Raw genomic sequence first — 24,396 nt, forward strand, 5'->3', positions numbered from 1 at the left:
ACTGTTGATTTCCCCTTTTATGGCTGTTATCATTTGCCTTATGTATTGAGGTGCTCCTATGTTGGGTGCATAAATGTTCACAATTGTTATATCTTCATCTTGGATTGACCCCTTGATCATTATGTAGTGTCTTTCTTTGTCTCTTGTAATAGTCTTTATTTTAAAGTCTGTTTTGTCTGATATGAGAATTGCTACTCCAGCTTTCTTTTGATTTCCATTTGCATGGAATATCTTTTTCCATCCCCTCACTTTCAGTCTGTATTTGTCCCTAGGACTGAAGTGGGTCTCTTGCAGACAGCATATATATGGGTCTTGTTTTTGTATCTGTTCAGCCCCAGTCTATGTCTTTTGGTTGGAGCATTTAATCCATTTAGATTTAAGGTAGTTATTGATATGTATGTTCCTATTACCATTTTCTTAATTGTTTTGGGTTTGTTATTGTAGGTCTTTTCCTTCTCTTGTGTTTCCTGCCTAGAGAAGTTCCTTTAGCATTTGTTGTAAAGCTGGTTTGGTGGTGCTGAATTCTCTTAGCTTTTGCTTGTCTGTAAAGGTTTTAATTTCTCCATCAAATCTGAATGAGATCCTTGCTGGGTCGAGTAATCTTGGTTGTAGGTTTTTCTCCTTCATCACTTTAAATATGTCTTGCCACTCCCTTCTGGCTTGCAGAGTTTCTGCTGAAAGATCAGCTGTTAACCTTATGGAGATTCTCTCGTATGTTATTTGTTGTTTTTCCCTTGCTGCTTTTAATATTTTTTCTTTGTATTTAATTTTTGATAGTTTGATTAATATGTGTCTTGGCACGTTTCTCCTTGGATTTATCCTGTGTGGGACTCTCTGTGCTTCCTGGACTTGATTAACTATTTCCTTTCTCATATTAGGGAAGTTTTCAACTATAATCATCTCTTCAAATATTTTCTCAGTCCCCTTCTTTTTCTCTTCTTCTTCTGGGACCCCTATAATTCGAATGTTGGTGCGTTTAATGTTGTCCCAGAGGTCTCTAAGACTGTCCTCAGTTCTTTTCATTCTTTTTTCTTTCTTCTGCTCTGCAGTAGTTATTTCCACTATTTTATCTTCCAGGTCACTTATCCCTTCTTCTGCCTCAGTTAGAAAGAAAGAAAGAAAGAAAAAAATAAAATAAAATAAAAAAGTTATTAAAACAAAAAATAAAAAAATTATTAAAAGTAAAAAAGTTAACAAGTAATAAAAAAAGAAAAGAAAGAAAGAAAGATAAACCAAACCAAAAAAACAAATCCACCAATGATAGCAAGCACTAAAAACTATACGAAAAAACTAACAAACAAACAAAAACGGACAGACGGAACCCCAGGACAAATGGTAAAAGCAAAGCTATACAGACAAAATCACACAAAGAAGCATACACATACACCCTCACAAAAAGAGAAAAAGGAAAAAAAAAAATCTATATATAAAAAAAAAAAGGAGGAGAGCAACCAAATCAATAAACAAATCTACCAATGATATTAAACTCTAAATACTAAAGTAAGATAAACATAAAACTAGAAACAAATTAGATGCAGAAAACAAACCCCAAGTCAACAGTTGCTCCCGAAGTCCACTTCCTCTGTTTTGGGATGCTTCGTTGTCTATTCAGGTATTCTGCAGATGCAGGGTACATCAAGTTGACTGTGGAGATTTAATCCGCTGCTCCTGAGGCTGTTAGGAGAAATTTCCCTTTCTCTTCTTTGTTCACACAGCTCCCGGGGTTCAGCTTTGGATTTGGCCCCGCCTTGGTGTGTAGGTCACCTGAGGGTGTCTGTTCTTCTCTCGGACAGGACGGGGTTAAAGGAGCAGCTGATTCGGGGGGTCTGGCTTACTCAGGCTGGGGGGGAGGAAGGGGTATGGAATGTGGGGCGAGCTGGCAATGGCAGAGGCCGGTGTGACTTTGCACCAGCCTGAGGCGCTCTGTGTGTTCTCCCGGGGAAGTTGTCCCTGGATCATGGGACCCTGGCAGTGGCGGGCTGCAGAGGCTCCTGGGAGGGGAGGTGTGGATAGTGACCTGTGCTTGCACACAGGCTTCCTGGTGGCTGCAGTAGCAGCCTTAGCATCTCATGCCCGTCTCTGGTGTCTGCGCTGATAGCCGCAGCTCGCGCCCGTCTCTGGAGCTCGTTTAGGTGGTTCTCTGAATCCCTTCTCCTCGCGCACCCCAAAACAATGGTCTCTTGCCTCTTAGGCAGGTCCAGACTTTTTCCCGGACTCCCTCCCAGCTAGCTGTGGCGACTAGCCCCCTTCAGGCTGTGTTCACGCAGCCAACCCCAGTCCTCTCCCTGGGATCCGACCCCCGAAGCCCGAGCCTCAGCTACCAGCCCCTGCCCACCCCGGCGGGTGAACAGACAAGCCTCTCGGGCTGGTGAGTGCTGCTCGGCACCGATCCTCTGTGTGGGAATCTCTCCACTTTGCCCTCCGCACCCCTGTTGCTGTGCTCTCCTCCATGGCTCCAAAGCTTCCACCCGACCACCCCCCATCTCTGCCAGTGAAGGGGCTTCCTAGTGTGTGGAAACTTTTCCCCCTTCACAACTCCCTCCTAGAGGTGCAGGTCCCGGCCCTATTCTTTTGTCTCTGTTTTTTCTTTTTTTTTTTGCCCTACCCAGGTATGTGGGGAATTTTTTCCCTTTTGTGAAGTCTGAGGTCTTCTGCCAGCATTCAGTAAGTGTTCTGTAGGAGTTGTTCCACATGTAGATGTATTTCTGATGTATTTGTGGGGAGGAAGGTGATCTCCACGTCTTACTCCTCCGCCATCTTGAAGGTCTCCCTCTGATCACCAGGTCTTGTATTAGGTGCTTGGGAAATCGAGGTAATTAAGTTATAGCTTCAGTTCTCAAGGGGCTTAGATGAAAGGATGGGGGAGTGGAAAGAATTGGGAACATTGTGGAAGGTTTCTAGGAGGAGGGGGTCTGACCTCAGAACTTCTCAGTGAACCATGGAGCTGCAGTTTGGCTGGACAGGTTCTGATGGTGGTGTAGCTGATGGCAGAACACAGCTGGGCAGGCAAGGAGCCTTTCATCTTCCACATGTGCTTCAGTCTCTGGTTTATTTCCCATCACTGTACTGCTGCCGAAAACATCATGTTGATTTTGACCTGCACTGATATTATTTCCATGGTCACCTCCAGGTGGCCAGAGCATGCCTGGGTATATGTTACCAAGCCAGCAAGCATCTCTACATTCTGTGGGACACAGGTTCCTTTCAAGAGTTCCTGATAGCCAGTCTCTTTTGGTCTACTCCCTAAGCCTCAAGAAAAATGGTGGTGTTGGTAGGGACCTTTAAAATAATCCAGGACTGGACCTCTCAGATTGGAATGCCATCTTCTCTATCTATTGCTGCATAACCAGTTACCCCAAACTTAGCACATTAAAAGAAGAAACATTGATTATCTCACAGGTTCGGTGAGTCAGGAATCTGGGAACGGCTTAGATGGGTACCTCCAGTTCTGTCCTGAGGTTACAGTCTCATCTGAAGGTTCCACTGGGGGAGGACCCACCACCAAGCTCAATCACGTCGTTGGCAGGATCCAGTTCCCCATGGGTTGTTGGACTGGGGGCCTCAGTTCCTCGCAGACTGTTGACTGGAGGCTGCCCTCAGTTGCTTGCCTTGTGGGCTTCTCCATAGGCAGCTCACAACATGGCAGCTGGCTTCCCTCAGAGCAAGTGAGCAAGACACAATCCCTCAGATCAAGCCACATCCACAGCCTTTTTGTAACCTAATCCTGGAAGTGACACACCATTTCCTCTGCCTTATTCTTCTTGCTAAAAGCAAGTCACTAGATCCAGCCCAGTCAAGGGGAGGGACTGCACAAGGGCCTGAAGCACAGGAGGAGGAGTTACAGGGGACCCTCTGGGCGCTACCTGCCACAGGCACCCAAGCTTACATGGCAAGGGCTAAAGTGCATATTCTCAGTGCACCTCTGTGGATCAATTTTACTTGAAGACTTTTTTGGGGGAGAACTTCATTTAAAATCTGAATATAAGCATTGATATGTAATCACACAGAATGAAAAACTAGCATGGCTTTTCAGAGGAAGAACACAAGTTTTTAATTAATGCTGTGCTACTATACCGCTAACTCTTTGCCCTCTTTAGCAGTTAGGGCTGCTTTGGTGGAAATGTTTGCATGTTCTTACTTGAGCTCTTTGCTGTGCAGATGAGATGCCAAGACCCAGAGAGGGGACAGACTCTTCCAGGGCCACGGAGCCAGGGGTAGCCATGGGAGGGACATCTAAGGCACCTCAGACTCTGGCCCAGTGTGTCCCCTCCACCTCTCCGCACAGTCTCTGCCTCCAAATCAGTCCATACAACTTTTAGGCATGTATTCTCTGCTTTTTGCAACCTCTATCCTGTCCCAGAAAGAGATTGGGGAAAATAGGTCAAAATTTGGAGACTTGAGCCTTGATGTTGTTGTTTTAGTTAAATTTCAGGGTCTACATCTCCTATTGAGTCACGCTGTGTCCTGAAACGTTGCATAAATCAGTATTACTTGGCTCAGACAGTGTGTCTCTGCACTTATGAATAACATTTGTATTAAGAACAGTGAGCCAATACACAGCATTACTGTGAGACTGACAGGATCAGACAGAAAACCTCAGTCAATACTTTCTGTCTGGCAGAAAGCCCTTTTCCAGAGCATCCGTCTCCTCCCCCCACCAAAGTAGTCTTTTTATAAAACCAAGCTCGGCAGTACATTTTATAGAAGATGACAGGTTCCCTTAGAGCCCACCTTAACATTCCTAAAAATTAATGGAAATGGGAGACTTAAAAGGATGGTCAAACTCATTAGCAGCCCTGCAGCCAAAACAAGGAAGGCCAGCTTTGGTCACTGAGACTGTCACTGGCCAGAATGTTAATACTATTCCCAACTCCACGGTTCCTTTTGGATTTCAATATATTTTTTTTTTTTTACTTTTGGTGCTTTCAAAGTGTTTCTTATCAATTATTTAACTTTTATTGAAAGTCGATAGTAAGAAGTAGTTTTCATTGGGGGAAAGCAACGAGATAAGCGGAATTTTTTTTTTTTTTTTTAAAAGGATAGCTTTATTACTGATACGTTGCCAGGCAAAGGGGGACACATCGGGCTGCTGCCTCAAAAAACTATGTGTCGGGGACCTCCCTGGTGGCGCAGTGGATGGGACCCTCGATCCCAGTGCGGGGGGCCTGGGTTCGATCCCTCGCTGGGGAACTGGACCCCACATGCATGCTGCAACTAAAAGTTGGCATGCCACAACTAAGGAGCCGGTGTGCTGCAACTAAGGAGGCTGCCTGCCACAACTAAGACCTGGTGCAACCAAATAAATAAATAAAATTTAAAAAAAACAAAAAAACAAAAAAACAAAAAACTATGTGTCCCTGATAAAGCAGAATTGGAGTAGGGAGACTGTCATATATTAGCTGCATTGTCTTACTTAAGTTGTTTAATCATTTTTAAACTGGTTTCCATATCTGAAAAATATTGTGCCAGTAGTACCTATCTTACAGATTCTTCTGTGCTCACAAAGCAGCATGACGTATTTAAAGTGCCAATTGTGTATGCTACTTAGTGCATAGTTGGTGCACATTAAACGGTTTCGTTTCCAATCTCCTTAATAGTCTGTAACTGCTAGAAACAACCCTGGTTCTTTTCTTTGTCAGACCATTATCTCAGTGTCCCCACTTTGCACTGTCTCCTCGGCTTGGGCCAGACCTGCGGCATTTGCATATGTCACCCCAGATTTCATCTTTTCCTGAATAACTAAAAGCCTTAACCTTTATAATTTTGCTCAATGGCTCCCAAGACGTAAATACAGACATCAAAATATGCTCATGTTTCCTGGTCTTTGGAAATATAGTCGTTTTGGGAACAACTATTTGTACACTGTGTTTCATGAGGAAGGTCTATTAAGAAGTCAGTGTTGGTTTTCATGACAAGACTGTTCAGTCCAGAGGATGAGCTCCATTCAGCTACCATCAGCCACCTCTTCCTTTGTAAATGGAAGCTTCTCTGGGACCTGCCCAGGGCTGACCCTCTCCGGTTCCTCTTTGGACTCCTTTAGGATGACATCACTTCCCCCTGCTTCAGTGGTGACTGGCTTGAGTTATATCAGTTATTAAAAATGATCTAATATTTTCCTCTTAAATCTAGGGCCCTGGCTTGTTCTATGATTAAGCTGGTGATTTATTTATAATATGGTACGAGACGGCTACAGCCACTCTATGATGTAATCTAAGAATGACATGAAAACAAAATAGGCTTTTACATAATGAAAGTGTTCCTGTAATACAGTTTAGGGCAAGGCTTTTTTTCCCTTGAGAATAGAGATGGATTCTTTACTTTCCCTCCCGTCCTTTCTTATCTCTGTTTCCCATTTGTAAGTCTTAAGGACTTTAAGTCAATTTTAAAAAAATCAGCATTTAAAACCCCCACAAAGACTCTGGTTGACTCTTGTCGTCATCTTTGTTCGCCTCCCCCAGTGCTCTCCTTGGCCTCTGTTTTGGCTACAGCTCTCTCAGCAGCCCTTAGCCTCCTCTCATCACGCCGTGGTCCTCACCATTCCTTTGCTTATGCTGTTCTTGCTACAGGAAATGCTTCCCCGATCCTGAATTTTCTTCGGCTAAAGGCAGATGTAGCTCACTGGTTCCTACAGATAGCAAACTTCTTCAGGCCAGCTCAAATGCACCTCTCCCTCCAAGCCTTCTCTGAAGCTTCTGCCTCCTATTTAGAAACCCCTTCTCTGTATTTAATACCACAGAACTTAATACAACAGCGTTCCCATCCCCACTGCAAGGAACACTGATAGAATATCAGAGTTAGAAGAGGAGAAGGGACTCAGGAAAACGGGGAGGGGGCCTTTGTAGTTCTGGTTCTGCTTCTAACACTGAGACACAGGGAGGTCACGGCCCATCTTTGAGCTTCAGTTTTCCTCATCTGAAGAATGAGTAGTTTGGGTTTCATTTCATGTGGCCGCATGGTGGATTGGTAGTGGCTCTTTGAGATGCTGTGTTGAGAAGGATTCTGAAGCGGTATCCTGACCGAGAAGGAAGGAGTCCGTGATCATTTAGCAGTGTCTGCCATGGCTGTGGGTGGGGAAGGGAGGGTGGAGGCGCACAGGAGGTCTCTGGGCAATTTTTGGACTGGATGATTTAGAGCTCTCTTTTTGTTTTACCTTCTGGGATGCTTTGATTTGCTGACTTTAAGTGTCTTGCCCAAGGTCACACAGGCAAGTAGTGGTTCGAATCCAATGCTCAGATATAGAGATGGTTAAAAACTACATATTCTAATGCAGCCTGGCCGTGGGAATTGAGAAGCTGGGATCAACACGACTAGAGGGGCCATGGTTTACCGGAGGCACAAGACTCCCCAAATTCTTTGTGTCCTTGGGGTGGAGTGGGCTCAGGAGGTGCTCTTCACCTCTTTGCCTTCTTTGCTTCCAAAGAGTTATAATGTCTACAATATTCTAATTTATATGTCAAAGGTGGCATTTCAAGGTCAAGGTCAGAAAGTTCGGTTACTCTGCCAGGGTCTTCTTCCTGGGTCAAGGCTCACAGAGTTAACCCATGTTCCTTTGGATCCTCTGTGCCCCTCTCCCAGACCCCAGACAAAATGCTCAGCTCTCCAAAGAATGCTAAATTGCTTGAGCACTAGATCAGCTCCAAGAAAAAAAAAAAAAAAAAAGTCCTGGAACAGTGAGAGACAGAGAGAGATAGAGGAGGGGAAGGAAGGGGGCAGTTTAGGATGGATGAAAGAAGGAACCGGAAGTGGTTAGTGTGGAGAAGAGAGAAAGGGGATGGAGGAGGAGGGAGCAGAGTGGGACTCTGCCATGGAAGGGGACATGAACTTGCTCTTTGTGACCCCAGAAGGAGTTCTGGGAGCAGTGGGTGGAAGCAACAGAAAGACAGTGTGCGGGAGAATGTTTTAGTATTCAGAGCAGACCACAGTGGCATGGGCCATTTCGGGCGTTCGGGTTATTTAGGTAGAGGCTGATACTGATGGGTCCTTGCAGAGGAAATAAGACCTTGGACTAGATGCCCTTTAAGGTCGTTCCTGTCGGGAGAGCATGGAATTTTCCATAGACATGTTTTGTGTGCATTTTGTGTGCAAATTAAATAATTTCCATTTTAAAGCGAAGGCTTTATGGAGGAAAGTGATTCTTCTTTTCTCCATGGTCTTGGCACACAGAAATGCTGACTTATCTTGGGCAATCTTGTTTCACTTAGCATTATTGATGAAGGAAAGGAGGCTAACTAAGGATGTCTCAGTACTTGTTTGTGCTGAATGCAGTTTTGAGGATGATTTCTGAGCTTCTTTGCAAGATAGTTCCAAAGAATTCTGTTCTGTTGGCGTCCTTCAGTCCGCTCCCCGCCCACTCCCCCCTCCAATGTCAACAGCTTGCTTTTTCTGTACTATCAGAGCGCTTTGTTTATACCTCCAGTGGAGCATTCACGTTGCTTTGCTCTGCTATGTAAGCAGATTTCCAGTCTTCCTTCTCCACGAGGTTGTAGAAGCTTCCTAAGAGCATAAATCCTGTCTTCTTCCATAAGAGGACCCATGGTGCCCAGTGTAGTGGTTTGCAAATAATGGCGATGACTCATTAACCTAACAACTGGGTATTTAGTACCTACTATGTGCTAGACTATTCCAGGTGTAGGGAACAGAACTATGAACAAAATCAGACAGACTTTCTCTTTGATGGAAACAGACCACACATAAATCAATGAGTAAATAGATAATATTTAGGTTGTGATCTATTTTCAGAAGAAAAATAAAGCAGGTTAAGGGCACAGAGTGTGGGGATGACACAGATTTAAAATTCATTGGTCCGAGAAGGTCTTACTGATACGAGTACACAGGCACACGGGCCTGAAGGCAGTGAGGCAGTCAGCTGAAGAGAGGGGAAAGAATGTTTCAGGCTGAAAGAAAGCAATTGCCAAGGCCCCGAGGCCGAAGCATGCCCGACGCATTCCAGAAAAGTGAGGAGGCCAGCGTGGCTGGAGTAGAGTGACCGAGGTGAAGAGTGCAGGAGAGGAGGCCTCCCATTCTCATAAAGACAGATGCAACAACAAATATTTGTTAAGCACGTACTGAAGATGCTCAGAAAAAAAAATTGCCTTTGCGATTTACAGAATCCACTGCAATCTAAGAAAAGGATGATGAAAGTTATTTCTGGCTTTCAGCTTTAAGATACAGGGACAGTGGATGGAGAGCTGGGACAGTACCGGGGGCAGCTCAGAACAAGTCCAGTTGCGGAGGGTATGGTTTCCCTCTTGTCTGTCGCTCTCCGTGGTGGAGGACCCTCCTTTCTTAGTCTCTGCTCCTGCGTCAGGCGCACCTGCAGGGAGACTGGGGCCCCGGGTGCAGATGGGCAATTGCATGCCTAATCACCCATTCAGACACCCACTTATTTGTTTTCCACATGCAAATATGGGTTTTTTGCAGATGGATTTAATATATTTGTTGCTTCCCCATTTTATTTAAAACAAAACAAACGACCAACCATGTCAGTTGAGGGCAACAAATAGAAACATGAGTATCATACGGTCTTTGCTATGCGTGCTGATTACATGGCTGAGAGGAATCCTAGGCAAATCAGTCTTTTCTGTGCTCAATTTTATTTTTACTTTATAGTGCTCCTCTTACTCTCATTATTGTTTTAAAAAAAAGTTTTAAGAGGGATGTGGTCTGATTTACCCTAAATCATTTTCTCAATTTTTCAGGCTCCATGTTTTTACTGTGTGGTTTCCACGTGTACCTTTTTAGTTTCTGAACTTCTGGTCCATTGTAAAAAAAAAAAAAAAAAAGGCATCATGGGGTCTCCAAAGGCCAATAGCAGGTGGTTCCTACAACTTCTTTAGCCTGGGAATAAACAAATAAACAAACACAAATTAGAAGTACTTGCCCCTATTGATGCGCTATTATTACTTATTGTGCAAGATCATGCAAAAAGTCACTTCCATTTATCTGGGAGCCTGTAGGTCAACACCAATATCAGAGAGAGGGCTTTGGAGGGTGTCTGTTTTGATGTCTGATGAAATTTCAGAGCTCTAGAGAAGGATGTCAGAATTGGTAGTTACATTGGCATTTATTTTATTCCGAATGCCTCACTTTACAGTTAGGGAAACTGAGGCCCAGAGAGGTAAAATGACTTGTTCAAGGTGTCAGAGAGTAAGGGGTAGAGATCAGACTTGAGCAGCTGGAGTCCTGGCAGGTGGCAGCCTCTGTGGCCGGGGGATGAAGAGACTGCTGGAGCCCCCAGAGGATCTCATCTCAAGGTGAGGTCTGTGTGTAAAGCGGGGGGCATGTGTCCCATTTTTTTCTCTCATAAACTAATTAAAAAATCCTTTTGGTGTCAAATCTTAAGCAGAGAAGCAGTGATGGGGATTGTGGGTAGGAATTGCTTGCAGTTTGCCTAAATAACAAGTTTGTGGACTGGATAAGAGGGATGTTGGGGTGGATTATGTGTGTGTGTGTGTGTGTGTGGCGGGGGGAGAGAAAGAGAGAGAAAGAAGAGTGGGGTGGGGAGTGAGAGAGAGGATGGAGATGAACAAACTAGGAGGGAGAGGACAGACCACTTGGCAGTAGGAACTAAATAATTAGGCACAGGATTTCTGAGCCAGAAGGAAGTCTAAAGCTTATTGAATTGGACTACTTTATTTTGTAGAAAAAGAAACTGATGTCCAGAGTGGTTGAGAGCCTTGCCCCCCAATCATCCAACTTGAACTGAGTAGTTAGAATATCACACCGGCAACATCCTTTGATAGAAACTTTTATTTGAAAAAGTACCGATCATCACTATCAAGTCGTATTTACTGGTTAGCCAGTAGGGCCACTCATGTGAGAGGAAGCATCTGCCTTCTTAGGGGTTCTTTTCTCAGAGGTGGCTTTGCCAGGAGGAGATTGTCAAGGGCTGTGACAGCTCCAAGCACAGGTCTTCTCTGTTCTTGCAGCCGTGACAGACACCTAATCAGACGTCAGATGGACGCTTGACCGACCTCCCCAGTGGCCATCTTCCAAATGATCTTCTGAAAAAGTTAGGTTTGGAGATGAAGGCCAGTTAAGTAACATTTTGTGGCTCTTTTACATGTTCTTTAATGTAGGACCCTTTCACTTTTAAACGTTAAACGTTAGGATGCTGGATTACCGGAGATGTACTCAAAGTCCAAGGTGATATTTTCGGAGGTAGCCTGAGAGCAGGAAGGTCCGTATGTATGAAAAGGGCAAACTTGTCAGGAACATATTGAGAGCCGGTCAACGGGTAGTGGCGGCAGGAATGATGAATGGCTCTGGGGACAGCCTTGACCCTGAAGGCCTCCAGGAGTCGAGTGTGGTGAGCGAGGGAAGGAATATTGTTATAAGACGCATTCAGCTTGCTGTGTGGGCTCTGTGCAGGGGCCCTCTCTGCAACTGTCTGCCCTGAAGTACTCGCTGTCTTTTTCTCCTGCTGATACTGTGTGGCTTGATGTAAATGCTTCCCACCGTGGGCTGGACAATGCCAGACACCGCCCGCAGCCTGTGTGTCCGTGTCAGACACAGCGTGTTGGGCGTTCAAGTGACTCCATCCTTATTCCCATGTCTTTCTCTCCCCTCCACCCCACCATGCCCACCCATCTCCCCCCTTTGAGAAAAAAATCACCCGAATTGTTTGAAGGTTCATTTATGCGGATTTGTTTGTATTTTTGTTTTATTTTATTTAATTAATTTGTTTGTTTGTTTTTGGCTGCATTGGGTCTTCGTTGCTGCACGCAAGCTTTCTCTAGTTGCGGTGAGCGGGGACCACTCTTTGTTGTGGGCTTCTCATTTTGGTGGCTTCCCTTGCCGCGGAGCACAGACTCTAGGTGCGGCAGGCTTCAGCAGCTGTGGCTCGCGAGCTCTAGAGCGCAGGCTCAGCAGTTGTGGAGCACGGGCTCAGCTGCTCCACGGCATGTGGGATCTTCCCAGACCAGAGCTCGAACCCGTGTCCCCTGCATTGGCAGGCAGATTCTTAACCACTGCACCACCAGGGAAGTCCTGTTTGCATTTTGTTACTAATTTGTTTCCTGTTCATATCTGAAACAAATTCACCTTATGTGAGACCACATTATAATATACTTGAATTCTCTTTGGCTCTATGATTTCTTTTGTTTTTTCTTTTACTTAAAAAAGGGATTTTTCTTTCTCTCCTTAGACCTCTAGCTTTCTCATCTACACAGACAATCTATTTTTGAAGACTCTTCAGGGAGTTGCCAACTTTGTTGGAACTATTAGTGTAGAAGCAATTCGGATGACAGAATCCCACAGTTAACTTGCTTTTCTAGAAACAATTTATTTTCCCTTTAGCTTCAAGGAGTAGCAGTGGGGAATAGGGCGTTCTGAAAATAAAAAAAAATGTGCCAAATGAGTTGCTGATTTCCAGCGAGGCACTTGGAAAAAAGGTTTTGATTTCAGTGACCTCTCTGCTGGTTGGAAAACTCTAGGCTGGTAGATTTCATGATCCCGAGACTGAGTGCTCTCAGGTTGCAGAGAGTGATGAGGGGAAATCTCAGGGTGGAGGGCGCTCTCTTATTGGGCTCAGGGCTGTTACAGAGACATAGTGTCCTTTGGCATTAAGACACATCATTTCTTCCAGTCGGGTCATGTTTAAGGACTAGTTCCACCAAATCCCCAAGTACTCGGAGCCCAGAGGGAATGCAGAGCATTTGAAGAGTCAGCCTTAGCATGGATTGTGTTTATGTGTGGCCAGTGGCCAAACTTGGTGATGCCTACTGGCTTTGTTCAACAAATTTCTTACATCTAGACACAGGCCTGCATCTTACGTGCCCCCGTCCCTTTTTGGTGGTGTCCCTATTTGATTCGTCTTGCATTTAGGTCTATTTGGTCTTAAAAATAACACACTAAATAAGAGGCCAGGTGAGCTGAGCTCTGACCCCAGCTCTGCTACAACCATCTGCGGAACTACCCTCAAAATTTTCATTTATTCAAGAAATATTTAAATGAGCACTTTTTACACATCAGTTACCTGAGACACAAAAAATGTGTAAGACACGGTTCTCACCTTGGCTGCTCACAGTCGGGGATAGAGGACCAAGTACAAAAATAGATCACGAAGTGACTTCTCCTTTCTGGTCTCCCTTTTACATATGGAAGAGTCACAGCTGGGGCAGGTGATGGCCACGTCCTTTCAGAGGCTCACATGCAGTCATTTGTACAAAACTCATCAAACATCTGATAGTCACTTATCTAATTAAAAATTGACAAACATTTCCCTTTTCTCCCCAGTTTATCAGGGGTGATGTTGCAGATGAATGAGGCAGTATCTATAGAATGCTTTAATAAGCAAGTTGGAAAAAGACGTGCTATAACTTTGAGGCGTTATTATTAACGGAGAAATGAAAACAAGGGCTGATGTTTTTAGAGAGAGAACAGATGGTTCCTTTGTTTAGAATTTGAGTATAAATGAGAGAGGAAAAGAGATACTTGCCATATTGTTTAGGCCCTGAATGTGAGTGACTTTAAAATGCCAAAACAATCTGGTGAGGAAAGTCCCATGGATTCAAAATAGCTCCTACACTGATCAAACTATAATTAATTTAACAAAAAAATGACAGTAAGAAAAATCCTAATAAGAATTGCCACGGTGACAATTGACAGAACCTAACAAAAACTCCCATTTTTGCGTCAACTCTAGAAACTTAATTTTTCCTGTGTTCAGGACTTATACCACACAGCAGAACAAATTAGTGGGAACTGATTTAAAACGGTGTTTCTTTCTAAAGTCATCCCCGCCCCCCGAGTTATTTCAGTTTCCCATGACTCAGAAAGGAAATCTTCAGGATTCACGAGAAATTGGCAATCCTCTCCCACCTTTGCTGTCGGAAACTGCTGGAAAAACTGAGAGTTGGGGCAGTTTAACATGGGAGAGCAAACCTCAAAGGACATGGGTTGGGATTGCAGAAGGCAGGGTCTGGGAAGGTTCTTCGAGAAACTTGTGGACAAAATCTTGTCAAATGGTTTCTTTCTCTCTTTCTGCATTTCTTAATTTCTTATATCTGCCTTTGCAGTCCACAGTTAATTAATGTATCCTTTTGGTGTGGTCCTTGCCCTCTTGAGCCGACAAAAAACGTGGGCTGTGAGAATGAGGTCTTAGGCCACCAGGCCTTTCACCTTGTCTTAGGAGGCAGCTTGTGTGCTAATGCCTCCCGTACAATGAAGACAGCAAAGTATAATCGAACAATAAAGCATGTTTTCTTCTCCAACCCCCGCATTTTTTGTAGGTCAAAAAACTCTGCTTTTGGGTGTGCTCTGCTAAAAAAAAAAAAAAAAAAAAATCAAATAATGGTAAATATCCTGTGCTGCTCTTACCGTTCTCCTTTGTCCGTGATATCGTAATATGTTAGGGAAACAAAGATTTCCGTTTCTTGACTGTAATTGTTGAAATACATATTCTGAGTTTTCCATTTTATGTATTGGCTGATAGCATAAAATAGTGTGACATGGTGTAAGGATTTTCTAATGGAGAAATGTCTGAGAGTATCCCTTGGGTGTTGTATCTGCTTCTTAATTGTTTTGTCATCTTGAGGAAGTTTCTTTATCCCTTGTCATTTCTTGATCTCTAAAATGAGATTATCAAGATGATCTCCACAACTTTTTTTTTTTTTCCTCATTAACATTAAATCCATGGTACCTGAGAGTTTTGGGAACAGACAGATATTTCTAGGCATCTTCATTTTTCTGACCTTTAAGTGGAATGATGACCCCTTAACGCACGTAATCATCAGCCTCAGTAATTTTCAGACGCCTCTAGGAAGCAGACACCCCCCACTTCATTGCACTAATTTGTTTGTGATTAACATTCTCTGCCCTTTCTCATATCCCAAGCTCATGTTTTGAAATGTAACTATAGGGTATTCTTTCCCTCTTGCACTAAATATCTTGCTCAAAGTTATTAATCCATTAAGTGACAACAACTTATTGACATCTAAGGCTTTTCTTTCATTTTTCGGCCTTGGATGAGAGGTTTTGGGGTCTCAGCTTCCTTTGCTAGAGGTTAGTGAACCAAGACCTGGTGAGGGGACTCTGGTTGTCTCGTCACCCGGATGAACTAGAACAGGAACTGTAGTCATCTTATACTTAAAGGCCTGACAGGAAAGCCTCTTCCCTTCAGCAATCAGAGAGGCATGTTGGTGTGGAGTTGGGGGACGTCAGTGTGACTAAGCTCAAATCACTTGAGCTTTCTGAGCCTCACTTGACCCATGCGTGAAATGGGGTAATGACCTCTTTTCTGCATGAAAGCGGAGGGCTGTCCAGACAACTTCTGGGGAGCTCTTCCTACCCTGGGATCTATGATTCTGTGAGCAAGTACCACTCCCAAGGTACTAGTTGCCAGGTACTTAGGTGGGGAAAAGAAGGTTGAGGCTATTTTCAGAGCCTTAGACTGCTTATAGACTATTTGGTAGGAGAGCAATACCTTTGAAAAGTTAAGGAACGCTTTTATATATTATGCAAGGAAGTTGATAAAAACTGATACATATACAAAGTACCTTAAAATCTATCACCTTTTCTTCCTCTAGCTTGGTGAAATTGGTTTGTCATTTTTGCCATTTTATTTTTGTGGAAACTGAACCAGGGAGAGAAATAGTAGGATGCTGTCAGTGTCAGTCTAAGGATACTGTAAAGCAGCAGGTGGTTGAAGTTTTTCCTAGAGCTTAGGAGCTGCAGAGGAGTTTACCATCTTCCAGTCCAGTGGTTTGCAAGCCTGGCCACCTATTAAAATCTCTGGAGGAGCTAAGAAAAAAAAAATGCCCTGTCCTTAAGCTGCTCATCTGAATTAGAGTGTCTGAGCTTCAGTCTTATTTTAGAGCTCCTTGGAGACCCATTGATCTCATCTTGATCTTTAACCTGTGTCTTTGGTGGTATCTTGGTAAATATCTCTCTCCATGGGCTGTCACACCCCTGACACACAAGTGAAACTGCTGGAGGACCAAGAATTTCACCCAAACAACACGAACGCACTGGGAACTCTACTTGAGAAGGCTCTTAAGTTCTGCGAGGCCTTAAAATAAATATAAAGGGAGAGAAGGGCTTAATATTTTTTACACTGGTACGTGCCTTCTTTTATGCTTCTAAGAACGTATAAAATGATAGCAAGGAATATATTTCATTGCTTTAATTGTTCAGGTCTTTTTAAAGTCTGTACAATAAAACACCATTTAAGCGAACTGACATTTATATTTTAATGCTTTTTGGAAAGGAACAATACCTAGTATTCAGCTGCAGTACAATTTTTAATTTTATATATATATATATATTTTTTTCCCCAGTCAGCAGGCCCTGTTTTGGAACCAGAGGGCTGAGAGTTCTGCTGCCTTCCCAGATATTTTACCTGTTTCTGTTTAAACATCAAATTCTATTTGGTTGATGGTTCTTGACCTCATAATGTCTAACCTTCATATCTTTTTATTTCCCTCTCCAAACTTATCCAGGAAGAAAACTGCAAGGCCTGATTCACTATTTTTTCCTCCTGCTGGGAAGTTCAGGTGTGTAGCACATGTGACCTAGTCTATATTTTGACAAAAAGAGTTTTCCTTGCCCATCTGCCTCCCCAACACCGTGCACTTGGTGATCTTTAACCTCAAAGGCCACTGCTGATAGATTTTAAAAAATTGATGCTAGCTATTACCTTGTTAGATATAGCTCTTCTTCCAACTCTAAACTTGCTCTTTCTAGAAGGGAAATAGTACTCGGATTGCAAATGTGGTGAACTGGAATTTCAGAGGCTTGAATTGACCTACAAATCTTGTAATTGTAGCCCTGGTTACATATACACTGTGGCCTTGTACATGTTATGTATTATTTACCCCAGGAGTTTTAGAAGAAGAAATGATAGGATAATCTTCCATGTTAAGAAATTAAAATGTGCAAAATTCTTTGTGTCGCTATGAAACATACAGACACATATTATATGGAATGAAGTAGTTTTGACTTAATTTATTAATTACTTTCAAATCCTGTTAGAAAACAGAGCTACTTCTTAATTGTTACATTTTTTCCCCTTCTCTTTCTCAGTGGTTATTACTTTAATTTTTTATTGTAAGTGATTTCCAACATAAAAAAAATTGTCCAAACAATACCCATAAGCTTTTAAAATTTTTAAAATTTTTAAAATTATTTTTTTATTGAGGTATAGTGGATGTACACTATTATTTAAATTACAGGTGTACAACACAGTGATCCACAGGTTTTAAAGGTTATACTCCATTTATAGTTATTTAAAAATATTGGCTATATTCCCTGTACTGTACGATATATTCATGTAGATTATTTATTTTGTACATAGTAGTTTGTGCCTCTTAATCCCCTACCTGTATCTTGCCCCTACCCACTTCCCTTTCTCCACTGGTAACCACTGGTTTGTTCTTTATATCTGTGAGTCTGTTTCTGTTTTGTTATATTGACTAGTTTTTTTTATTTTTTAGATTCCACATGTAAGTGATATCGTACAGTATTTCTTTCTGTCTGATTCATTTCACTAAGCATAATACCCTCCTGGTTCATCCATGTTGTTGCAAATGGCAAAACTATTCTTTTTTATGGCTGAACAATATTCCATTATATATCACATCTTCTTTGTCCATTCATCTGTTGAGGGACACTTAAGTTGCTTCCATATCTTGGCAATTGTAAATGATACTGCTATGAACATTGGGGTGTGTATGTCTTTTCAATTTAGTGTTTTTGTTTTCTTCACATATATATCCAGAAGTGGAATTGCTGGGTCATATGGTAGAATACCCATATGCTTTCATCAGATTCATCGATTGTTAACATTTTATCCCATTTGCAGTCTCCCCTCTCTATCTTCTTCTTGTGTGTATACACACACACACACACACAAACACATATACATATATATATTTTTCTACAGTATTTTTTCTACAGTGTTTGAGAGGAAGTTGCACATGTCATGATACATCATGGCCCCCTATGCCTAAGTGCAGTGTGTATTTCCTAATAATAAAGATCATCTCTTCATATTCACATTATAGTTATCAACTTCAGTACCCATAACGTTGATTTAATACTTTTCTTTGAATTTTATTTTATATATTTTTTTATACAGCAGGTTCTTATTAGTTATCCATTTAATACATATTAGTGTATACATGTCAATCCCAATCTCCCAATTCATCACAGTACCACCCCCCCTGCTCCCCACTGCTTTCCCCCATTGGTGTCCATATGTTTGTTCTCTACATCTGTGTCTCAATTTCTGCCCTGCAAACCAGTTCATCTGTACCATTTTTCTAGGTTCCACATATATGCGTTAATATACGATATTTGTTTTTCTCTTTCTGACTTACTTTACTCTGTATGACAGTCTCTAGATTCATCCACGTCTCTACAAATGACCCAATTTTGTTCCTTTTTATGGCTGAGCAATAGTCCATTGGTTATATGTACCACATCTTCATTATCCATTCGTCTGTTGATGGGCATTTAGGTTGCTTCCATGACCTGGCTATTGTAAATAGTGCTGCAGTGAACATTGGGGTGCATGTGTCTTTTTGAATTATGGTTTTCTCAGGGTATATGCCCAGTAGTGGGATTGCTGGGTTGTATGGTAGTTCTATTTTTAGTTTTTTAAGGCACCTCCATACTGTTCTCCATAGTGGCTGTATCAATCTACATTCCCACCAACAGTGCAAGAGGGTTCCCTTTTCTCCACACCCTCTCCAGCATTTGTTGTTTGTAGACTTTCTGATGATGCCCATTCTAACTGGTGTGAGGTGATACCTCATTGTAGTTTTGATTTGCATTTCTCTAATAATTAGTGATGTTGAGCAGCTTTTCATGTGCTTCTTGGCCATTTGTATGTTTTCTTTGGAGAAATGTCTATTTAGGTCTTCTGCCCATTTTTGGATTGGGTTGTTTGTTTTTTTAATATTGAGCTGCATGAGCTGTTTATATATTTTGGAGATTAATCCTTTGTCCGTTGATTTGTTTGCAAATGTTTTCTCCCATTCTGAGGTTGTCTTTTCGTCTTGTTTGTAGTTTCCTTTGCTTTGCAAAATTTAAGTTTCATTAGGTCCCGTTTGTTTATTTTTGTTTTTATTTCCATTACTCTAGGAGGTGGATCAAAAAAGATCTTGCTGTGATTTATGTCAAAGTGTGTTCTTCCAATGTTTTCCTCTAAGAGTTTTATAGTGTCCAGTCTTACATTTAGGTCTCTAATCCATTTTGACTTTATTTTTGTGTATGGTGTTAGGCAGTGTTCTAATTTCATTCTTTTCCATGTAGCTGTCCAGTTTTCCCAGCACCACTTATTGAAGAGACTGTCTTTTCTCCATTGTATATCCTTGCCTCCTTTGTCATAGATTAGTTGACCATAGGTGCGTGGGTTTATCTCTGGGCTTTCTATCCTGTTCCATTGATCTATATCTCTGTTTTTGTGCCAGTACCATATTGTCTTGATTACTGTAGCTTTGTAGTATAGTCTGAAGTCAGGGAGTCTGATTCCTCCAGCTCCGCTTTTTTCCCTCAAGACTGCTTTGGCTCTTTGGGGTCTTTTGTGTCTCCATACAAATTTTAAGATTTTTTTGTTCTAGTTCTGTAAAAAATGCCATTGGTAATTTGATAGAGATTGCATTGAATCTGTAGATTGCTTTGGGTAATATAGTCATTTTCACAATATTGAGTCTTCCAATCCAAGAACATGGTATATCTCTCCATCTGTTTGTATCATCTTTAATTTCTTTCATCAGTGTCTTATAGTTTTCTGCATACAGGTCTTTTGTCTCCCTGGGTAGGTTTATTCCTAGGTATTTTATTCTTTTTGTTGCAGTGGTAAATAGGAGTGTTTCCTTAATTTCTCTTTTAGATTTTTCATCATTAGTGTATAGGAATGCAAGACATTTCTGTGCATTAATTTTGTATCCTGCTACTTTACCAAATTCATTGATTAGCTCTAGTAGTTTTCTGGTGGCATCTTTAGGATTCTCTACATATAGTATCATGTCATCTGCAAACAGTGACAGCTTTACTTCTTCTTTTCCAGTTTGTATTCCTTTTATTTCTTTTTCTTCTCTGATTGCCATGGCTAGGACTTCCAAAACTATGTTGAATAATAGTGGTGAGAGTGGACACCCTTGTCTTGTTCCTGGTCTTAGAGGAAATGCTTTCAGTTTTTCACCATTGAGAATGATGTTTCCTGTGGCTTTGTCGTATATGGCCTTTATTATGTTGAGGTAGGTTCCCTCTATGCCCACTTTCTGGATAGTTTTTATCATAAATGGGTGTTGAATTTTGTCAACGGCTTTTTCTGCATCTATTGAGACGATCGTATGGTTTTTATTATTCAATTTGTTAATATGGTGTATCACAGTGACTGATTTGTATATATTAAAGAATCCTTGCATCCTTGGGATAAATCCCGCTTGATCATGGTGTATGATCCTTTTAATGTGTTGTTGGATTCTGTTTGCTAGTATTTTGTTGAGGATTTTTGCATCTGTATTCATCTGTGATATTGGTCTGTAATTTTCTTTTTTTGTAGTCTGATTTAATACTTTAATCTATTGTTTTGTACTTCTGTTTTGTCAACTTGCCAGTTATATAATATGCTTGACAGCATTTTTCCCCTCTAGTAGAGAATCCAGCCTAAAATCAGGCAGTGCATTTAGTTGTCATGTTTCTTTAGTCTCTTTTAATCTGGAACATTTCCACAGCCTTTCTTCTTTTTTTATGATGTAGACGTTTTTGAAGAATACAGTGCCGCCCTTTTGAGAAATATAATATTCCTCATGTTGGGTTTGTCCACTGTTTCTTTGTGTTAAGATTCAGTTATGCATTCCCCACTAGAATATTATGTAAGTGATGTTGTGTCCTCTGAAGGAATTCTGTCTGGAGGCTCACGATGGTGAGTCAAGGTATTGTTCAGTTTCTCCACTATATAGTTACCATTTTTCCCTTGCAGTTATTAAGCAGTCCACAAGGAGATACTTTATTCTTGCTCCTCATCAAAAATTTCCTTGAAATTCTTGTGAAACCAGTCTTTACTATGATGTTTGCAAAATGATGGTTTTCCATATTTAGTGCTTTCTTAATGTTTATTATGCAACATTCTGCAGTCTACTCTAAGCAAGACTCCTTCTCTTCTCTTTCTCTCTGTTTCAAATATAGGTATGGACTCCAGTTTTCTGTTTCAATCTTGTATAATTAATTAGTGCTACTTAATTATTGTGATGCTTAAATTGTCCCAGACTATTGCAGTGGAGCCCCTTTAAGCTGGCTCCTGTGTACTTGTGATATGTCCCCATCTTTGTTGTTGCTAGCACTTATTTACCTGCTCAGATAAAAAGGTATTTTAGTTTAATCTTGTATCTTCTGTGCTTGAGCTCTGAAGTCAACCATTTCTTCACTGTGTCCTGGTTCTTTTCAGTGGAGAATGGTGTTAGGGACCAATATTTGAGTGCTACGTATGCTCATGGGTACTGTGGTGCCTTTGGTCCTAGGCCCTTCCAATGGCCAGAGCCAGGAAATTTTACACATAAAAGTATATACGCAAATACGTGTATATATAAAGCACCCACATATATACATACCTGTGCTATGTGGATGTGTATCCATATATGTGTATACAAATAATAATAATAATGATTTTATTTTTATTATTGTACACTACACAAAACAAACCTGCTAAAAAGAGTTCAGGGTTTGCTTGTGATCATCTCCCCCCATCTTTAACCCTTCCCAGGATTGAGGGTATATTGTCAAATACTGTGTTTAGGAATTACCTGGATTGGTTCTTTTTTCTTTACGATCCTTCCCCCCAACCCCTCAGTGTCATTATGTTGTTCATTTGAAATTTGTTTGAGTTCAGTTGTTTCATTTGGCTTTGGATTTTAGTTTCTCTCCTTCCCACCCTTGTCTTGTTGATTTAATTTTATTTTTTGAATACGTAAAATGTTAACAAGCTTCAAATGTCAAAACTAAACAAAAAAGTATACTCAGAGAAGTGCTACTCCCTCCAATATTTCTTCTACCCTGTTACTCCCTACACCTCTTGTAGGTAATCAGCCTCATTGTTTTCTTGGTTATCCTTCTTGTGTCTCTCATATTTCCTTTTCTTTCTTACACAAAAGGTAACATATATGCTCTTTTGTACTTTGCTTTTTAAAAATTCTTTTCTTCTTTCTTTCTCTCTTCCTCCTTTCTTCTTTCTTTGGAACTTCCTTCCTTCTTTTCTTCTGTCCTTCTGTCTTTCTCTTTGTCTCTCTCTTCCCTTCTCTCTCTTTTCTTCCTTCTTATTTTCCATCTTTTTGCCTTACTTTCTGCCTTTCCTTCCTTCTTTCTTTCTCTCTTTCTGTCTCCTTCTTTTATATGACTGATCTCCTATGCTTGGACAGTTGAGTAGTTTCCTGCCATGAATAATATTATGCATATTTATTTTTATAACATTGGAGGTGTATCTTCAGGCTATATTCTTAAAAGAGGGAATGCCAGGTCAAGGGAGAATGTTTTGTTAGGTAGGTAGTGCCATATTCCTCTCCATGGGGGTGTCCCACCAGCATCCTGAACCACAGAGTGTATCGTCAAGCTTTTGAATTGCTGCCAATGTGATGGGTGGGAAATGATATCTCAGTGTAGTTTAAATTTGCATATATCCTATTATGAATGAAGTTGAACATCTTCTCCTGTGTTTAAAGACCATATTAGTTAATTTTATAAATTCCATTTTTGTGAATTGTCTGTTCATATCTTTTGCCCATTTTTTAAATTTGAATTTTGGTCTTTTTTTCCCTCAAAAATGTCTCTGTAAATTAGCCCTTAATTTATGAAATATATTATGAATATTTTATCCCAGTTTGTTTTTTGACTTTGTTTATAGTGCTTTTCTCTTTTTGTCATGAAAAAAGGCAACATTTATATTTATATAGACAAGTTTAACAATCTTTTCTTTTTTTTTATTGCTTCTGTTCTTTGATCATAGTTAGAAAGCATTTCCTGACACGATATTCGCTTGCGTTATCTTCCAATACGTGCATAGTTTCACTTTCTTTAAAAAAAAGTAATTAATTAATTAATTAATTAATTTGGCTGCATTGGGTCTTCATTGCTATGCGCAGGCTTTCTCTAGCTTCGGTGAGCAGGGGCTACTCTTCCTTGTGGTGCATGGGCTTCTCATTGCGGTGGCTTTCCTTGTTATGGAGCACGGGCTCTAGGCGCACAGGCTCAATAGTTGTGGCTCACAGGCCCAGCTGCACCGTGGCATGTGGGATCTTCCCGGACCAGGGCTCGAACCCGTGTCCCCTACACTAGCAGGTGGATTCTTAACCACTGCACCACCAGGGAAGCCCATAGTTTCACTTTTCACATTTAGATCTCTGATTCATTTGCAGTTTATTCTTATATGTGATGTGATGAATGGTTCTAATTTTATCTTTATCGAAATGGCTGTCTAGGGCCCCAACACCATTTAGTTAAACAATTCTTTGTGATTTGAGATTGATGGTTACTTTTTAACCTATACCTTGACTAGATGTGAAGGAGAGTGAATGATGGTAAACAGTGGAATTGGGTGATTAGAGGAAAATTTAGAGGTTCTGGCTAAAGACTGAGACCAGAATCAAACCTATATCTCCTCACTTTCAATCCAGAATACTTGACCTTTTATAAGTCAATCTCTCTCATCCATTTCTCCTAACATATTTAACAGGAAAGATGTTTAAAACAAAAGAGGGGTTTAGGCATTATCTGTCCTCTCCTCCTTCTCAGGGATCTGTAACCACTCCTCCTACCTGAAATAGATTATGAGAACTTGGCTGCATACTTTTTGGTGAGCACCTGTGACTCTGTGTCTGTTGTCTGTAGCACCTGGTCACACGCTGATTACTCACTTTGTCCACTTCTGCCAACTGCCTTTGTTTCAGTGACATCTCTGCTTGTAGCCCATAGCCACATAGGGTGAGAAGGGATCGCAGAGGTTTTAGGGTTTTGGAAGGCTGGCTTTACAGCTCCATAAATCTCCATCAAGTTGGGAAATATACCAAAATCTCTTTTTCCTAGATTTTGGGGAATGAAGAATTACAAATAAATAAGTTTCATACCTTCAGGAGTCAAAATTAAAAAGTTTGTTAATTTTTATAGAACACATAATAAATGTCTCCTATCTTCTTTAAAAGAACTCACCTGATAATTTAATATTGATGGCACAGCCATTTTTGTGCATTTTGCAAACTGAGTTCTGCTAAATGTTAGCCTTCTTTGATCTGTGGATAGCTATTCCATGAAAAGGGAAATTTTTGTGGTCAAACATGTTTGAGAAACGACAGCTTATGCAAATTTAGACACATTTCTTTGCTGTAGGACTTCTCATAGCTCTTAGTATGAACTTGTCAAGTTTCTTTAATCAGGAACAAATAACTGCCCCCCTCCTCCCAA

The 24,396-nt window shown here is 41.2% G+C and overlaps 1 protein-coding gene across 7 annotated transcripts in view; it reads left to right on the forward strand.

The window, feature by feature from the left end:
• LPP (LIM domain containing preferred translocation partner in lipoma) overlaps window positions 1-24,396 on the forward strand; it is a 692,297-nt gene that overhangs the window by 77,278 nt on the left and 590,623 nt on the right. For 2 of the 7 annotated variants that reach the window (XM_082461505.1, XM_082461504.1), the window contains exon 3: window positions 16,440-16,493. The exons of the other annotated variants lie outside the window; for them this stretch is intronic. The gene's annotated coding sequence lies outside the window, so the exon portion shown is untranslated. The remainder of the gene's footprint in view (window positions 1-16,439; window positions 16,494-24,396) is intronic. 7 annotated transcript variants of the gene reach the window in all.

Source organism: Balaenoptera physalus (assembly GCF_965194825.1).
Source record: "Balaenoptera physalus genome assembly, chromosome: 4".
In the NCBI taxonomy this organism is placed as follows: domain Eukaryota; kingdom Metazoa; phylum Chordata; class Mammalia; order Artiodactyla; family Balaenopteridae; genus Balaenoptera; species Balaenoptera physalus.